The following is a 15,988-nucleotide window of genomic DNA, read 5'->3' on the forward strand; positions in this document are numbered from 1 at the left end:
TTACCGTGGTTCCCCGGGTGTATGTCAGTATTTACAGAGGTTCCCGGGTTTGTGTCAGTATTTGCAGGAGTTCCCGGGATTGTGTCAGTATTTACAGGGGTTCCCGGGTGTGTGTCAGTATTTACAGGGGTTGCCGGGTGTGTGTCAGTATTTACCGGGGTTCCCCGGGTGTATGTCAGTATTTACAGAGATTCCCGGGTGTGTGTCAGTATTTGCAGGAGTTCCCGGGATTGTGTCAGTATTTTCAGGGGTTCCTCGGGAGTGTGTCAGTATTTGCAGTGGTTCCCGGGTGTGTGTCAGTATTTACAGGGGTACCCGGGTGTGTCTCAGTATTTACAGGGGTCCCTGGGTGTGTGTCAGTATTTACAGGGGTTCCCGGGTGTGTGTCAGTATTTACAGGGGTTCCCGGGTCTGTCAGTATTTACAGGGGTTCCTCGGGTGTGTGTCAGTATTTACAGGGGTTCCTCAGGTGTGTGTCAGTATTTACAGGGTTTCCCCGGGTATGTTTCAGTATTTACAGCTGTCCCCGGGTGTGTGTCAGTATTTACAGGAGTTCCCGGGATTGTGTTAGTATTTACAGGGGTTCCCAGGTGTGTGTCAGTATTTACCAGGGTTCCCCGGGTGTATGTCAGTATTTACAGAGGTTCCCGGGTGTGTGTCAGTATTTGCAGGAGTTCCCGGGATTGTGTCAGTATTTTCAGGGGTTCCTCGGGAGTGTGTCAGTATTTGCAGGGGTTCCTGAGTGTGTGTCAGTATTTACAGGGGTACCCGGGTGTGTCTCAGTATTTACAGGGGTACCCGGGTGTGTCTCAGTATTTACAGGGGTTCCTCGGGTGTGTGTCAGTATTTACAGGGGTTCCTCGGGTGTGTGTCAGTATTTACAGGGGTTCCTCAGGTGTGTGTCAGTATTTACAGGGGTTCCTCGGGTGTGTCAGTATTTGCAGTGGTCCTCGGAAGTGTGTCAGTATTTACAGGGGTTCCCCGGGTGTGTGTCAGTATTTACAGCGGTCCCCAGGTGTGTGTCAGTATTTACAAGAGTTCCCGGGATTGTGTCAGTTTTTACAGGGGTTGCCGGGTGTGTGTCACTATTTACCGTGGTTCCCCGGGTGTATGTCAGTATTTACAGAGGTTCCCGGGTTTGTGTCAGTATTTGCAGGAGTTCCCGGGATTGTGTCAGTATTTACAGGGGTTGCCGGGTGTGTGTCACTATTTACCGTGGTTCCCCGGGTGTATGTCAGTATTTACAGAGGTTCCCGGGTGTGTGTCAGTATTTACAGGAGTTCCCGGGATTGTGTCATTATTTACAGGGGTTCCCGGGTGTGTGTCAGTATTTACAGGGGTTCCTCGGGTGTGTGTCATTATTTACAGGGGTTCCCGGGTGTGTGTCAGTATTTACAGGGGTTCCTCGGGTGTGTCAGAATTTACAGGGGTCCCAGGGTGTGCATCAGTCTAATATGTCCTTACTGTACAGTATAAATGCACACGAGACCCATACTTGAGAAAAGATCACTCTGTGACCAGTTACCTTTATTACCAAGATCTCAAGAGGCAGACGGTGGGTGGAGCTTCCCCTTTTATACCGGAAAGTCCAGGTTCGGAGTATCTCCCACAAGTTTGCCCCCTGTGGTCAGTGTTCTCAAGGTATACAACTCAGTTCAGTTTATACATGGGTTACAACGACAGTTGAATACATGACATCACCTCCTCCGCAAAGTCATATTGGGATCACAGGTTAAGTCTCTCTGGTGGTTTACGCTCCCTTGTAGAGCGCCTGAGTTGGGGCTCCGGTTGTTGGGCGCTGGCCTGAGTGTCTGCTATTTGCGGTACCTCAGGCCTGTCCGGACTGCCCACAGTGACTGGGCTCTCCTCCACTTGGTTCCGGTGTTCGGTCATCTGTGGTGGAGTAAATCTACGTCATGTTCTTCCTCTGCTTCTTCTGTGGGGTTGCTGAACCTCCTTTTAGTTTGATCCACGTGTTTGCGGCACATTTGTCCATTGGTAAGTTTAACTACCAAAACCCTATTCCCCTCTTTGCCAATCACAGTGCCTGCGAGCCATTTGGGCCCTGCAGCATAATTAAGGACAAAAACAGGGTCATTGACATCAATACATCGCGCCCTCGCATTCCTGTCATGGTAGTCACATTGTGACTGACGCCTGCTCTTAACAATTTCTTTCATAGTAGGGTGTATAAGAGATAACCTGGTTTTGAGTGTCCTTTTCATTAGCAGCTCTGCATATGGAACCCCTGTGAGCGAGTGTGGTCGGGATCTATTGGCCAACAGGAGGCGTGATAAGTGGCTTTTTAGGGAACCCCCTTGGATTTTGAGCATCCCCTGTTTGATTATCTGCACTGCTCGTTCGCCTGGCCGTTTGAGGCCGGCTTGAACGGTGCTGTTCTGACATGGTTAATTCCATTGCCTACCATGGAAGTCCTGGAATTCAGTGCTTGTGAAGCACGGGCCATTGTCGCTGACCAAGACATCCGATAGACCATGGGTAGCGAACATTGCCTGTAGACTTTCTACCGTGGCAGAGGATGTGCTTGAATTTAAAATGGGACACTCAATCCATTTGGAGTAGGCATCTACTACAACCAAAAACATTTTTCCCATGAAAGGACCTGCGTAGTCCACATGGATGCGTGACCATGGCTTGGCGGGCCAGGACCAGGGGCTAAGGGGGGGCTTCCCTGGGTGTGTTGCCCAGCTGAGCACACGTGTTGCACCTGCGAACACAAAGTTTCAGGTCTGCATCTATTCCTGGCCACCAAACATGTGACCTGGCAATTGCCTTCATCATGACAATGCCCGGGTGCTTATTGTGACGTTCTCTGATAAACACCTCTCTGCCCTTCTGGGGCATGACTACTCGATTTCCCCACAGTAGGCAATCGGCCTGAATCGAGAGTTCATCCTTGCGCCTATGAAACGGTTTAAACTCCTCAGGGCATGCCCCGTACATGGCAGCCCAGTCCCCATTCAGGACACATTTCTTAACTAAAGACAGTAGCGGGTCTTTATTTGTCCAGACTTTAATCTGACGGGCTGTCACAGGTGAGCCTTCGCTTTCGAAAGCTTCAACAGCCATGACCATCTCAGCAGCATGCTCAGTTATCCCCTCGGTGGTGGCTAGTGATAGCCTGCTGAGTGCATCGGCACAGTTTTCAGTGCCCGGTCTGTGCCGAATTGTGTAGTCACAGGCGGCTAACGTAAGTGCCCACCTCTGAATGCGGGCCGATGCATTCGCATTTATGGCCTTGTTGTCTGCCAAAAGGGATGTTAAGGGTTTGTGATCTGTCTCCAGCTCAAATTTCCTGCCAAACAGGTACTGGTGCATTTTTTTTTACTGGATATACACATGCTAGCGCTTCCTTTGCTACCATCCCATAGCCCCTTTCTGCCTGGGGCAGACTTCTGGAGGCATAAACTACCGGCTGTAACTGACCATTGGCATTCACATGCTGCAACACACACCCGACCCCATAGGACAATGCATCGCATGTTAAAACTAATTTCTTACACGGGTCATATAACGTTAACAGTTTGTTGGAGCATAACAAATTGCATGCTCTATCAAAAGCCCTTTCCTGACTGTCCCCCCCAGACCCAATCACGACCTTTGTGTAGCGGCTTTAACAGCGTGCTCAATTTGGGAAGAAAGTTGCCAAAATAGTTCAGGAGCCCCAGGAACGAACACAGCTCCGTCGTGTTACGGGGTCTGGGTGCTCTCTGGATCGCTTCCATTTTGGATGCAGTAGGTCTGATCCCGTCTGCTGCTACCCTCCTCCCCAGGAATTCTACCTCTGGAGCTAAGAAGTCGCACTTTGCCTCCACACCTCCAGCATGAGCTGGAGGCCCTGTTTTTGGAAAAAAAAAACGTCCATTACCAGTCGATCGTCTCTGACTGTCTCTGTAACTGTCCTTAAGCGCACCATTAACAGGTGTTGATGGCCCCATTACTGGCCGAATTGTCCATTGCGATGGCTTGAATCGCCGTTAGCCATTGTCTCTATTGAATTCCCCTTTGTGTTCGACTGCATGCTGGGGCATGTCCGATTGTCCTTGTTGGCCGAGAGAACTGTGTGCCACGTTAACAATGTTGACTCCCTGGTCGTTTGCCACATTTGAGCCAAGATTTTTGCCATAAATCATTCTGGTCTCTTCCTCCCCAAGATAATTGTCTGGGCTATCATAGCCGATACTTCCAAGGTCAAGTCTTTGGTATCAATCAGTTTCCTGAAAACCCCAGCATGCCCGATGCCCTCAATAAAAAAGTCTCGCAGCATCTCCGTTCTGCATGCATCTGGGAACTTACATAGGCTCGCCAGTCATCTGACATCTGCCAAGAAGTCTGGAACGCTTTGCCCTTCTCGCCGCCGGTGCGTGTAAAACCGTTGTCTCGCCATGTGCATGCTGCTTGCCGGTTTAAGGTGCTCCCCGATCAACTTACTGAGCTCTTCGAACGTCTTGTCCGCCGGCTTCTCTGGCGCTAGAACGTCCTTCATCAGGGAGTACATTCTGGATCCACAAACCGTCAGGAGATGAGCCCTGCGTTTGTCGGCCGAATCCTGTCCCAACCATTCCTTAGTGACAAAACGTTGCTGTAGTCTCTCAATAAAGTCGTCCCAATCATCACCAACACAGTACCTCTCTTCTGTGCTTCTAGTGGCCATGCTCGCGTGGTTTAAATCACAGTTTCTCATCGCCAATAAAATGTCCTTGCTATACAGTATAAATACACACGAGGCCCATACTTGAGAAAAGATCAATGACAGTTGAATATATGACATAGTTTTTGTGGTGGGGGTTGGGCGGGGGTGGTGGTCCTTCATACTTATAAATTTGAAAGCCTTTACTACCCAAAGTTTAGATAACCATGCTAAATGCACATGCAGATTCTGAATCTGCTTTTGTAAACTTGATGTTTATGACATTTTCAAGATGCACTGCACAGGTCAAGATCAGTGTTGGAAAAGGCCAAGAGAACAGGGTCACAATGCATGCTATATGTACATACGATCAACACAGACAGGCAAAGAACAGCCACTCATGCGAGTCTGTCCCATTCAGCAATGTTGCAACTAAACAACATGATCTTCAATGCTCCCACCCACCAGCAGTTATGCAAGCTCCTGGGAGAGGTAAGAAAAAGACATTTTAAAAGACAATTATGGGAAGAATTAATTCTGGGAAATTGATTTTCACAATCAAAAACAAATTCCTGATGATTACATAGGATATACGGCATAGAAACAGGCCATTTGGCCGAACCAGTCCATGCCGTCGTTTATACTCCACTCGAGCCTCCTCCTGTCTTTCCTCATCTAAATATATCACCATAACCTTCTATTCCCTTCTCCCTCATGTGCTTGTCTAGCCTCCCCTTAAATGCATCGAAACTATTTGCTTCAACCACTCCCTGTGGTAGTGAGTTCCACATTCTCACCACTCTCTGGGTTAAGAACTTTCTTCTGAATTCCCTGTTCGATTTCTTGGTGATTATCTTATATTGATGGCCTCTAGTTATGCTTTTCCTCACAAGTGGAAACATTCTCTCTGTATCCACTCTATCAAAACCTTTCATAATTTTAAAGACCTCTTAGGTCACTCCTCAGCCGTCTTTTTTACAAAAGAAAAGAGATACAGCCTGTTCAACCACATGACCACATGGTAAATTACCCAACATCTCACCTACCTCTCATTCTGTGCCTCCCTGATCATTGGGAAGTTAATGAAGTCATCCCTGCATGCAAGCAGTGCAGCAATCACCTGGCGAATGTAGCTATGTATAGCATGCTGCGAGATGCAGCATATGGCCCCAGTTGATGCCTGAAAGGAGCCGGAGACATAGAAGGAAAGTGCCGCAGTTACCTTGACTTCGGCGGGCAGTGCAGTCCTCCTCCCGCTTCTAGGCTGTATGTCGGCCGTTATGTGCTGGCGTATCTCTACGACCACCTCTTTTCGAAAGCCCAGCCTCAGTCAGGTGCAGGTATGAGCACCTCCCCCTATAAACTCGTTCGGGGTAAGGCCTCCTTCCCCATAAGTATGCGACCTCTTTGATTATGCTGATAATGCTGCCGAATAAGCCTCCTTTGATGAAAAGCCGAGACAGCATCAGTACACACCACATATAGCAAAGATTGAATAGCCCCCATGCTTTAAATGTCCTAAAATGTCCTTAAAAATGAATTATAAACTCACAAAAAGCTCAATCTGTAAACGCAGCCTTCCCTCCAAAAGATTTCACTCAGCTCCGTTTTCGAAGATGGCGCCGTTGACATTTTACAACTTTGAAAAACTTTTCACACAAAACTCGTATCAACACCCAACCTGCAAAGCGCCGTTTATTGGTATCTGATGCTGATCTATACCGACTTTCTGAAGTCACAGTTGTACCTGTTCTTTTTAGAATAGCCCGGTATTTGAAAAGAGGAACATTGCTGCTTCGAAATTGCGGAGAACTAAAAATAATTCCCATACAATAAAGTTAATATTTTCTTCAAGGTGGCAATTAAAAAAAAATACCAGCTAATTCGGAGTGTGAGCATGGGAGTTAGCTTTAGCGGGCCCACTGTAAACAAACCAGTGATTGGATTTATGTGAAGAGGACCCAAGATGGTGCCGTTATCATGGATTTCCATCTGACTCCACCAGTTAAGGCAAGCTTTTTAAAAACGGTACTAGCACTGTCCTTAAAAATATCTTTATTGGGGAAACTTGCAAAAAATGGCATTATCGTTGGGTTTGATCCCAAGTGATGTCACAAAAATGGTTCTCAAAAAAATCGGTCCTTATTTTTTAAGGACGGCGTTACACCACTGGCGAAACTAACACAATGTCCCTAAATTTATTTAGCTCCAAAAAATGGAGTTAAATCGATCCTTACGGTGGCGAATTTCAGGCCCTTCGTTTTTCTGGAGTAAAAAGATCCAGTTCTCTGAGCTTTTTGTGTTAGCTAAGGATTTATAAATTAATTTAGTGGCCCTTCTGTAAACGTTATCGATGGCCTCTATATCTCCCACCATGTGAGGGAACCACAACTGGACACAAAACTCGAGATCAGGCCTAATCAAGGTCTTCATATCGTTCTAGCTTTACATCCTAATTCCCTATTTTCTTTTGCTATGGTCTCTCAGCACTGGTTGTAGATATTTAGAGACTCATGTATTATAACACCCAGATCTCATTCAATTTCCACAGACTAAATTCAGATTCCAGCATGGTTAACACATGCTTGGCATTAGCCCTAACTGCATTCATCACACGACATTTATCAACATTAAATGTAATTTTCCAAATGAGGGCCCATTCCCCCATCACGTGTAGATCAGATTGCAATTTTCTCTTCTCCTCAGGGGTTTGACTCCAGCACAAATCTTCATGTCATCTGAGAACTTGTGAGGACTTCCAGATCATTAAGAGTAACGGCCCTAACACCAATCCCTGCAGGGCTCCACTTGTGAGTGGTTACCATGGGGAACCAGTACCATTAATGACAAGTTCTCTGTCTACAAGAATGCAATCAATTCCCTATTCAACCAAGGATCTGCCCTCCAATCCCACAGGAATCTATTTTATATCATCACCATAGGCAGTTCCTCGGAAGTGAGGAAGTCATGCTTCCACTCCTGAAGTGAGTTCTTTGGTGGCTGAACAGTCCAATACGAGAGCCACAGTCCCTGTCACAGGTGGGACAGATAGTCGTTGAGGGAAGGGGTGGATGGCTGGTTTGCCGCATGCTTTTTCTGCTGCCTGCGCTTGATTTCTGCATGCTCTCGGTGTTGAGACTCGAGGTGCTCAGCGCCCTCTCGGAAACACTTCCTCCACTTAGGACGGTCTTGGACCAGGTGTCAGTGGGGATGTCGCACTTTATCAGGGAGGCTTTGAGGGTGTGCTTGTAGCATTTCCGCTGCCCACCTTTGACTCATTTGTCGTGAAGGAGTTCCGAGTAGAGCACTTGCTTTGGGAGTCTCGTGTCTGGCATGCGAGATGTCATGTATGTAACCACAATGTAACACCACTGTATTACTGTATACACTCAACCTAGATGCACACCTTGACCACAAGGGGTGAACTTGTGGGAGACACTCCTTACCTGATCACACAGGTATAAAAAGGGAGGTCCCACACAGGGTCATCGTCTTTGGAGTCCTGTGAATAAAGAGTTAAGGTCACAGGGTGACCTTGTCCCCAGAATGTGCCTTGTGTGGTTTCATACTGTAGCGTAAGGACTTTACATTGGCGACGAGGATGGGATCATAGGTTTAGTCTTTCAAGTGGTCTACGCTCCCTTGTGGAGCGCCGCAGTTGGGGCTCTGGTTGTTGGACACTGACGTGAGTGTCTGTCACCTGTGGTTATTCCGGCCTGTCCGGGCTGACTGCAGGGACTGTGCATTCTTCTGATTGCTCTTGTTGCTCGTTCACTGGCGGTGTTGTGAGCTCCATCTCATGGTCTTCTTCAGGTTCCTCCGTGTCGATGCTGAACCTTTTTTTTACTTGGTCCAGATGCTTACGGCATATCTGACCATTGTTGAGTTTTACTACGATGATCCTATTCCTCTCTTTGTCAATTACAGTGCCCTCAAGCCATTTGGGCCCATGGCGTGATTGAGGACGAATACAGGAGCATTTATTTCTATACATCTCCCCCTCGAATTATGGTCATGGTACTCGTTTTGTGACTTGCGCTTGCCCTCAACTATGTCGGTCAGGACTGGGTGAATGAGGGACAACCGAGTTTTGAGTGTCCACTTCATTAGTAGCTCTGCGGGCAGGACCCCTGTGAGCGAGTGCGGTAGGTGGCATTGTAGGGAGGGTCCTTGAATCCTGAGCATAGCTTGCTTAATGATTTGGACCGCACATTCTGCCTGGCCATTGGAGGCTGGTTTGAATGGTGCAGTTCTGACGTGGTTGCTGCCATTACCCGACATAAACTCTTGGAATTCGTAGCTTGTGAAGCATGGGCCATTATCACTAACCAGGATGTCCGGTAAGCCATGGGTTGCAAAGATCGCACGTAGGCTTTCCATGTTGGTGGATGACGTGCATGAATTCAAAGATCCACTCGATCCATTTCGAGTACGCATCTACCCGCGTAGTCAACATTAATACGTGACCATGGCCTGATGGGTCAGGGCCACGGGCTGAGCGGGGCCTCCCTGGGGGCATTACCCAGCTGGGCACACGTCGTGCACCTGCGAACACAGTGTTCTAGGTCTAAATCAATTCCAGGCCACCAAACGTGTGACCGGGCAATGGTCTTCATCAGCACAATGCCTGGGTGCTTGGATGGAGAGCTCATCCATCCATCTGTGGAATGGTCTGACCTCCTCAGGGCATGCTCTGTGTGCGGGCGCATAATCCCCAATCACGACACATTTCTTAATCAGGGATAGGAGGGGATCTCTGTCCAGATTTTGATCTGGCGGGCTATGATGGCGGAGTCTGCGCTGTCAAAGGCATCGACAGCCATGACCATCTCGGCGCTTTGCTCCGCTGCCCCCTCGGTGGTGGCCAGTGGAAGCCTACTGAGTGCGTCAGCACAGTTTTCAGTGCCGGGCCGGTGCCGGATGGAGTAGTCATAAGCAGCCAGCGTGAGAGCCCATCGCTGTATGCGAGCTGATGCGGCGGCATTGATAGCAATGCTGTCTGACAACAGGGATGTTGATGGCTTGTGGTCCGTCTCTAATTCAAACTTCATACCAAAGAGGTACTGATGCATTTTATTTACACCATAGGCACATGCAAACGCTTCCTTCTTGACCATCTCATATCCCTGTTCTGCTTGAGAGAGCGACCTGGAGGCATAAGCTACAGGTTGTAGTTGACCCTCAGCATTGCCCTGCTGCAACATGCACCCAACCCCATAGGACGATGTATCAGATGTCCGAACCAATTTTTTACAGGGGTCGTACAGGGTCAACAACTTGTTTGAACAAAGTAGGTTTCGCGCCTGATCAAAAGCCCGTTCCTGACAGTCCCCCCAAAACCAATCGCAACCCTTACACAGAAGCACGTGTAGCGGCTCCAACAACGTGCTCAAGTTCGGCAGAAAGTTCCCGAAATAGTTCAACAGTCCCAGGAATGAACGCAGCTCCGATGTGTTGCAGGGCCTGGGTGCTCGTCAAATCGCCTCTGTTTTGGCTGAATCCCATCTGCAGCAACCCTCCTGCCCAGAAACTCAACCTCAGGAGCTAAGAACACACATTTAGACTTCTTGAGTCGCAGGCCTAACCGGTCCAGTCGGCGTAGCACCTCCTCCAGGTTGTGGAGGTGTTCCTCAGTGTCACGACCCGTAGTGAGGATATCGTCCTGGAATACGATCATTCCAGGAATGGATTTAAGCAGGCTTTCCATGTTTTGTTGAAAAATCGTTGCCGCTGATCGAATGCCAAATGGGCACCTGTTATAAATGAACAGTCCCTTGTGCGTGGTGATGTTGGTCAGTAGTTTAGATTCGTCGGCCAGTTCCTGGGTCATATAGGCTGAAGTGAGGTCCAACTTGGTGAACAGCTTGCCACCTGCCAGCATGGCGAAGAGGTCCTCTGCTCTCGGGAGTGGGTATTGATCTTGTAGGGACACCCGATTGATGGTGGCCTTGTAGTCACCACAGATCCTGACAGAGCCATCCGCTTTTAGGTCGGGAATGATGGGGCTCGCCCAGTCGCTGAATTCAACAGGCGAGATGATTCCCTCTCTCAACAGTCGGTCCAATTCGCTCTCGATCTTTTCCCGCATCACATACGGCACCGCTCTGGCTTTGTGGTGTACTGGCCTGGTGTCCGGCGTGATGTGTATCACTACTTTAGTGCCTTTGAAAGTCCCGACACCAGGTTAGAATAGTGAATCGAATTGTTGTTGGACTTGTGAGCACGAACTTCGCTCCACAGATGACATTGCGTGAATATCCCCCCATTTCCAGTTCATCTCGGCTAACCAGCTCCTCCCCAACAGTGCGGGACCATTGCCCGGGACAATCCAGAATAGCAGCTGATTCACTAACCCATTGTGTGTGACTGCCTAGCACCGAATGATTTCTTTAGTGTAAGTCCGTAATTGTGTCTCAATACGTGCTAATTTGGGTCTACTGGCTTTAAGTGGCCATAGCTTCTCAAATTGCTGATTGCCCATGAGTGACTGGCTGGCCCTAGTATCCAGCTCCATGTGTACTGGGATACCGTTTAATAAAACCCGCATCATCATTGGAGGCGTTTTGGTGTATGAATTGTGAATATTCGCCACATGGACCTGCTGACCCTCGGCGTCCATCGATTTGCCCCAAAAGTCATCCTGCCTCAAAGAACCCTCTTCTGGTCCATCCGCCTCATATCATAGTCTGGTCGCAGACTTCCTGCACATTCGAGCTAAGTGGCCACTGAGATTTCAGTTCCTGCAGACAAACTGTTGAAATCTGCAAGATCTAGCTGAATGTTTTCCCCCACACCTCCAGCATGAATTAAAGTTTCCATTGTTGGGAACAAAGGGACTATGGCCAGGCATTCTGCGCTGACTGTCCCTTTGACTGCTCTTAAGTACTGTATTGGTGGGTGTCAATGGCCCCATCCCAGGCCGCATTGTCCACTGTGATAGCGTAAATGTCCGTTCAGCCTGCCATTGTCTCTGTTGAAGTCCTACTCTGGTGTCTATTGCTGCCTGGGGAGTGTCGGACTATCCCTGCCTACCTGTGGGGCTCTGAGTCGTATTGATGATGTTGACTCCCTGATCCATCGCTGCGTTAGAGGCAGAATTGCGCGCATATATTATTTTCGTCTCTTCCTCCCCCGCCATGAAAGTTTGAGCTATCAACGCCACTGTTTCCAAGGTCAAATCCTTGGTCTCAATTAATTTGTGGAAAATTCCCACATGACCGATGCCTTCGATAAAGAAGACCCTTAGCATCTCCCCCCTACAGGTGTCTGTGAACTTAAAGAGGCTGGCCAAATGCCGGAGGTCCGCTACGAAGTCCAGTATGCTCTGTCCTTCACAACATCAGCGGGTGTCGAATCTGTGCCGGGCCATATGTATGCTACTCGCTGGTTTGAGATGCTCCCCAATCAATTTGCTAAGTTCTTCAAAGGATTTGTCCGCCGGCTTTTCGGGTGCTAATAAGTCCTTCATGAGCGCGTAAGTCTTTGGTCCGCAGCTGGTCAAAAGATGAGCCCTTCGCTTGTCGGCCGCTGCATCCCCCAGCCATTCTTTCATAACGAAGCTTTGCTGAAACCTCTCGACAAAATCGTCCCAGTCTTCCCCAACACAGTACCGTTCCTCTGTGCTACCGGTGGCCATTCTTGTGGGTCGTGAATTCCCATTTCTCGTCGCCTTTACACGAACTATGTGACTTTACACGAACTATGTGGCCTGCCCAGCAGAGCTGATCGAGTGTGGTCAGTGCTTCAATGCTGGGAATGTTAGCCTGGACGAGGATGCTGATGTTGGTGCGCCTGTCCTTCCAGGGGATTTGTAGGATCTTGCGGAGACATCGTTGGTGATATTTCTCCAGCAACTTGAGGTGTCTACTGTACATGGTCCATGTCTCAGAGCCATACAGGAGGGCAGGTATTACTACAGCCCTGTAGACCATGAGCTTGGTGACAGTTTTGAGGGCCTGGTCTTCAAACACTCTTTTCCTCAAGCGGCCGAAGGCTGCACTGGCGCACTGAAGGCAGTGTTGGATCTCATCGTCGATGCCTGCTCTTGTTGATAGCTGTCTTCCAAGATATGGGAAGTGGTCCACGGTGTCCAGGGCCGTGCCGTGGATCTTGATGACTGGGGGGGGCAGTGCTGTGCGGTGAGGACAGGCTGGTGGAGGACCTTTGCCTTAGGGATGTTTAGCATAAGGCCCATGCTTTTGTACGCCTCAGTACATACGTCGACTAAGTCCCGGAGTTCAGCCTCTGTATGTGCGCAGATGCAGGCTTCGTCGATGTACTGTAGCTCGACGACAGAGGTTGGGTGGTCTTGGACCTGGAGATGGTGCAGGTTGAACAGGTTCCCACTGGTTCTGTAGTTTAGTTCCACTCCAGCTTGTTGACTGTGAGGTGGAGCATGGCAGCGAGAAAGATTGAGAAGAGGGTTGGGGCGATAACGCAGCCCTGTTTGACCCCGGTCCGGACATGGATTGGGTCTGTGATGGATTCGTTGGTAAGGATTACAGCCTGCATGTCGTCATGAAGCAGGCGGAGGATGGTGATGAACTTTTGGGGGCATCTGAAACGGAGGAGGATGTTCCATCGACCCTCGCGGTTGACAGTGTCAAAGGCCTCTATTTTATATAGCAACCTATTGTGAGGCATCTTATCAAAGCCTTTTTAGAAAGTCCAAATATATAATGTCTGCTAGGCTACCTTCTTCCATCCACAAAGAATTCCACCTGGTTTGTAAGCCATGACTTTCTTTTCCACCAGTCTTGCTTGTGTCCTAATAACCCCTTCTTTGTCAAAGTGGTCATATAGATCATTCTAATGATCCCTTCAAGCAACTTGAATGAATGGCATTAAGCTAATGGCTATCATTTGGATGGGTCAGACATAGTGAAGACCCCAAAGGAACTAGGAAGAGAACATTACGAGATAAACTCAACAAAATAAATAATTTCCAACAGATGTTTCACTTCGAGCATCCTTTCACATTGTGGAATGTAATTTTATTCTTTGAAATATTACAAGACTATCGGCAGTTACCAGAGCCAAGTTTTGTTAAAGTTTAATGTAGGATGGGCACTTTATATTGCCAATATAGCAACTGCATCTATGACTCACAGCACTGCTGGACACTCAGACAAAGTGTTTGGTGAGAAATTGTTACTCGGTTTTGACTGGTGTTAAGTGTTATCTAAACACTGACAATTTCTTGATGCAATTAAATCTTTTGAAAGGGCACATCATCTTCTTGACTATCATGAGTGATTCTAACATACTGAACAAGCCTGTGTAGACCTGCACGTAGTTACCATGTCATCAACGCACTAGTTTTGTAGGAACTGTTCATTCATACACCAGTATTGGCCAGTGATACAGTAATGATTAATAATAGTACATTCATTATCCATGCAGCAATTATCCACCTTCCTGATTATCTGCCAGAATTCCCACAGGACAAAGATGTGCATGGGGCCACATCGATGATGGGAAGTCATTCACCACCATTTCTTCGAGGTGCTACCGGCCTGTCTCTGCTCAGCAGGAGGGCTCAATATGCTTTCCATTCTCTAACTATATAGCCTACTAATGCCTGTCTCCTTCTGTTTGACAAAAGTCAACCTGAAAGGCCAAGCATTTGACATATATTGCACATATCCCTTGCCTAGGGCATTACTGTGCCATGCATCAAAGACAAAAAAATCTTAGCTGCCATTTTTTCAGAGGCATCCCTCCATTATACTGAAGTTCCACTGCAGACTAACACTGACTGATATCTTTGAAACAGTCATTTAACCACTTGCCTTATAGAAGCTGAAAATGACGGAAGTCGTCCAGTTAACTAATGTCTCTGCTCCACCAGATTAACTATTACAGTCATTGTGGGACACTATTTTCTGATTGAGAATGTTATGTATGTAATAACTTGATAAAGTGAATACTGTAAACTAACACAGGTACAAACCTATCTCTGCTTTATTAGGGCCCAAAGTGATTACAGTACATGATGGCTTGCCTTTTATACCTGGGCCACACACACATGCGTACAGCCCAATGACCTCCGACAGTGGCGCCACTTGGTGGCTAGTAACCCCAAGCACACATACATGACAATATTCCCCTTTAAGATATTAGTAACAGTCTTTTTACAAATTGAGATGGTCATGGCTTTCCGCTCCCTAGTTGATTGTCTCAGTTCAACTCCAGCCTTGGGCGAGCATTTTGAGTCTGTTATGACTGGGGGCTGGGTAGCTCATCTGATGGGATGGCAATGGCCATGTCACGGATTGAAAGTCCAGATTCATTGATGACAACGGAGTCTTCTGATGACTGAGGGTAGGTTGGTTGGTCACTGATTGTGTCTTCCTCAGACTGTTCCGGTTCATCCGTGTGTCGCAGCTTTATCTGATCAACATGTTTCCTGCCTGTTTGACCATTCTTGAGCTTGACGATAAACACTTACCCTCCTTGGCCATAACAGTACCGGCGATCCACTTGGGACCTTGACCATCATTTAGTGCATACACAGGATCGTTAACAGAAATGTCACGTGACACAGCAGCACGATCATGATACCACTGCTGACTTTGACATCTGTATTCAACATGATCGTTCAAGTCAGGGTGGACAAGAGAGAGCTTGGTCTTGAGACCTCTCTTCATCAATAGTTCAGCAGGGGGGAACCCCGGTTAGCGTGTGGGGTCTTGTCCTGTAACTAAGCAATATGCATGACAAGCGAGTCTGCAGTAAACCTTGAGTTACATGTTTCATACTCTGCTTGATGGTTTGGACAGCACGCTCTGCTTGACCATTAGATGCGGGTTTGAATGGTGTTGACCTCACATGTTTGATACCATTGAGTTTCATGAACTCTTGAAACTCCAGACAAGTGAAGCAAGGTCCGTTATCGCTCACAACGAAGTTAGGCAGACCATGAGTAGCAAAAATGATACGAAGGCTCTCAATGGTAGCTGTAGATGTACTGGATGAAATGATTATACACTCTATCCACTTGGAATATACATCCACCATGACTAAAAACATCTTTCCCAGGAAGGGATCTGCAAAGTCGATGTGGATCATGGACCATGGTTTAGATGGCCACGACCACAGACTCAGCAGCGATTCCACTGGTGCTTTACTTAGCTGCATGCAAGTGTTGCACTGATGCACACATGATTCCAGATCAGAGTCAATTCCAGGCCATTATACATCAGACCATGACAATACCGGGATGAGTGCTATGTAGATCATGTACAAATTTCTCTCTGCCTTTCTTAGGCATAACAACACGATTACCCTACAGTAAACAATCTGACTGAATGGATAGTTCGTCTTTGCGACAGTGTA

Source organism: Pristiophorus japonicus, chromosome 6 (assembly GCF_044704955.1).
Source record: "Pristiophorus japonicus isolate sPriJap1 chromosome 6, sPriJap1.hap1, whole genome shotgun sequence".
NCBI classification, from domain to species: domain Eukaryota; kingdom Metazoa; phylum Chordata; class Chondrichthyes; family Pristiophoridae; genus Pristiophorus; species Pristiophorus japonicus.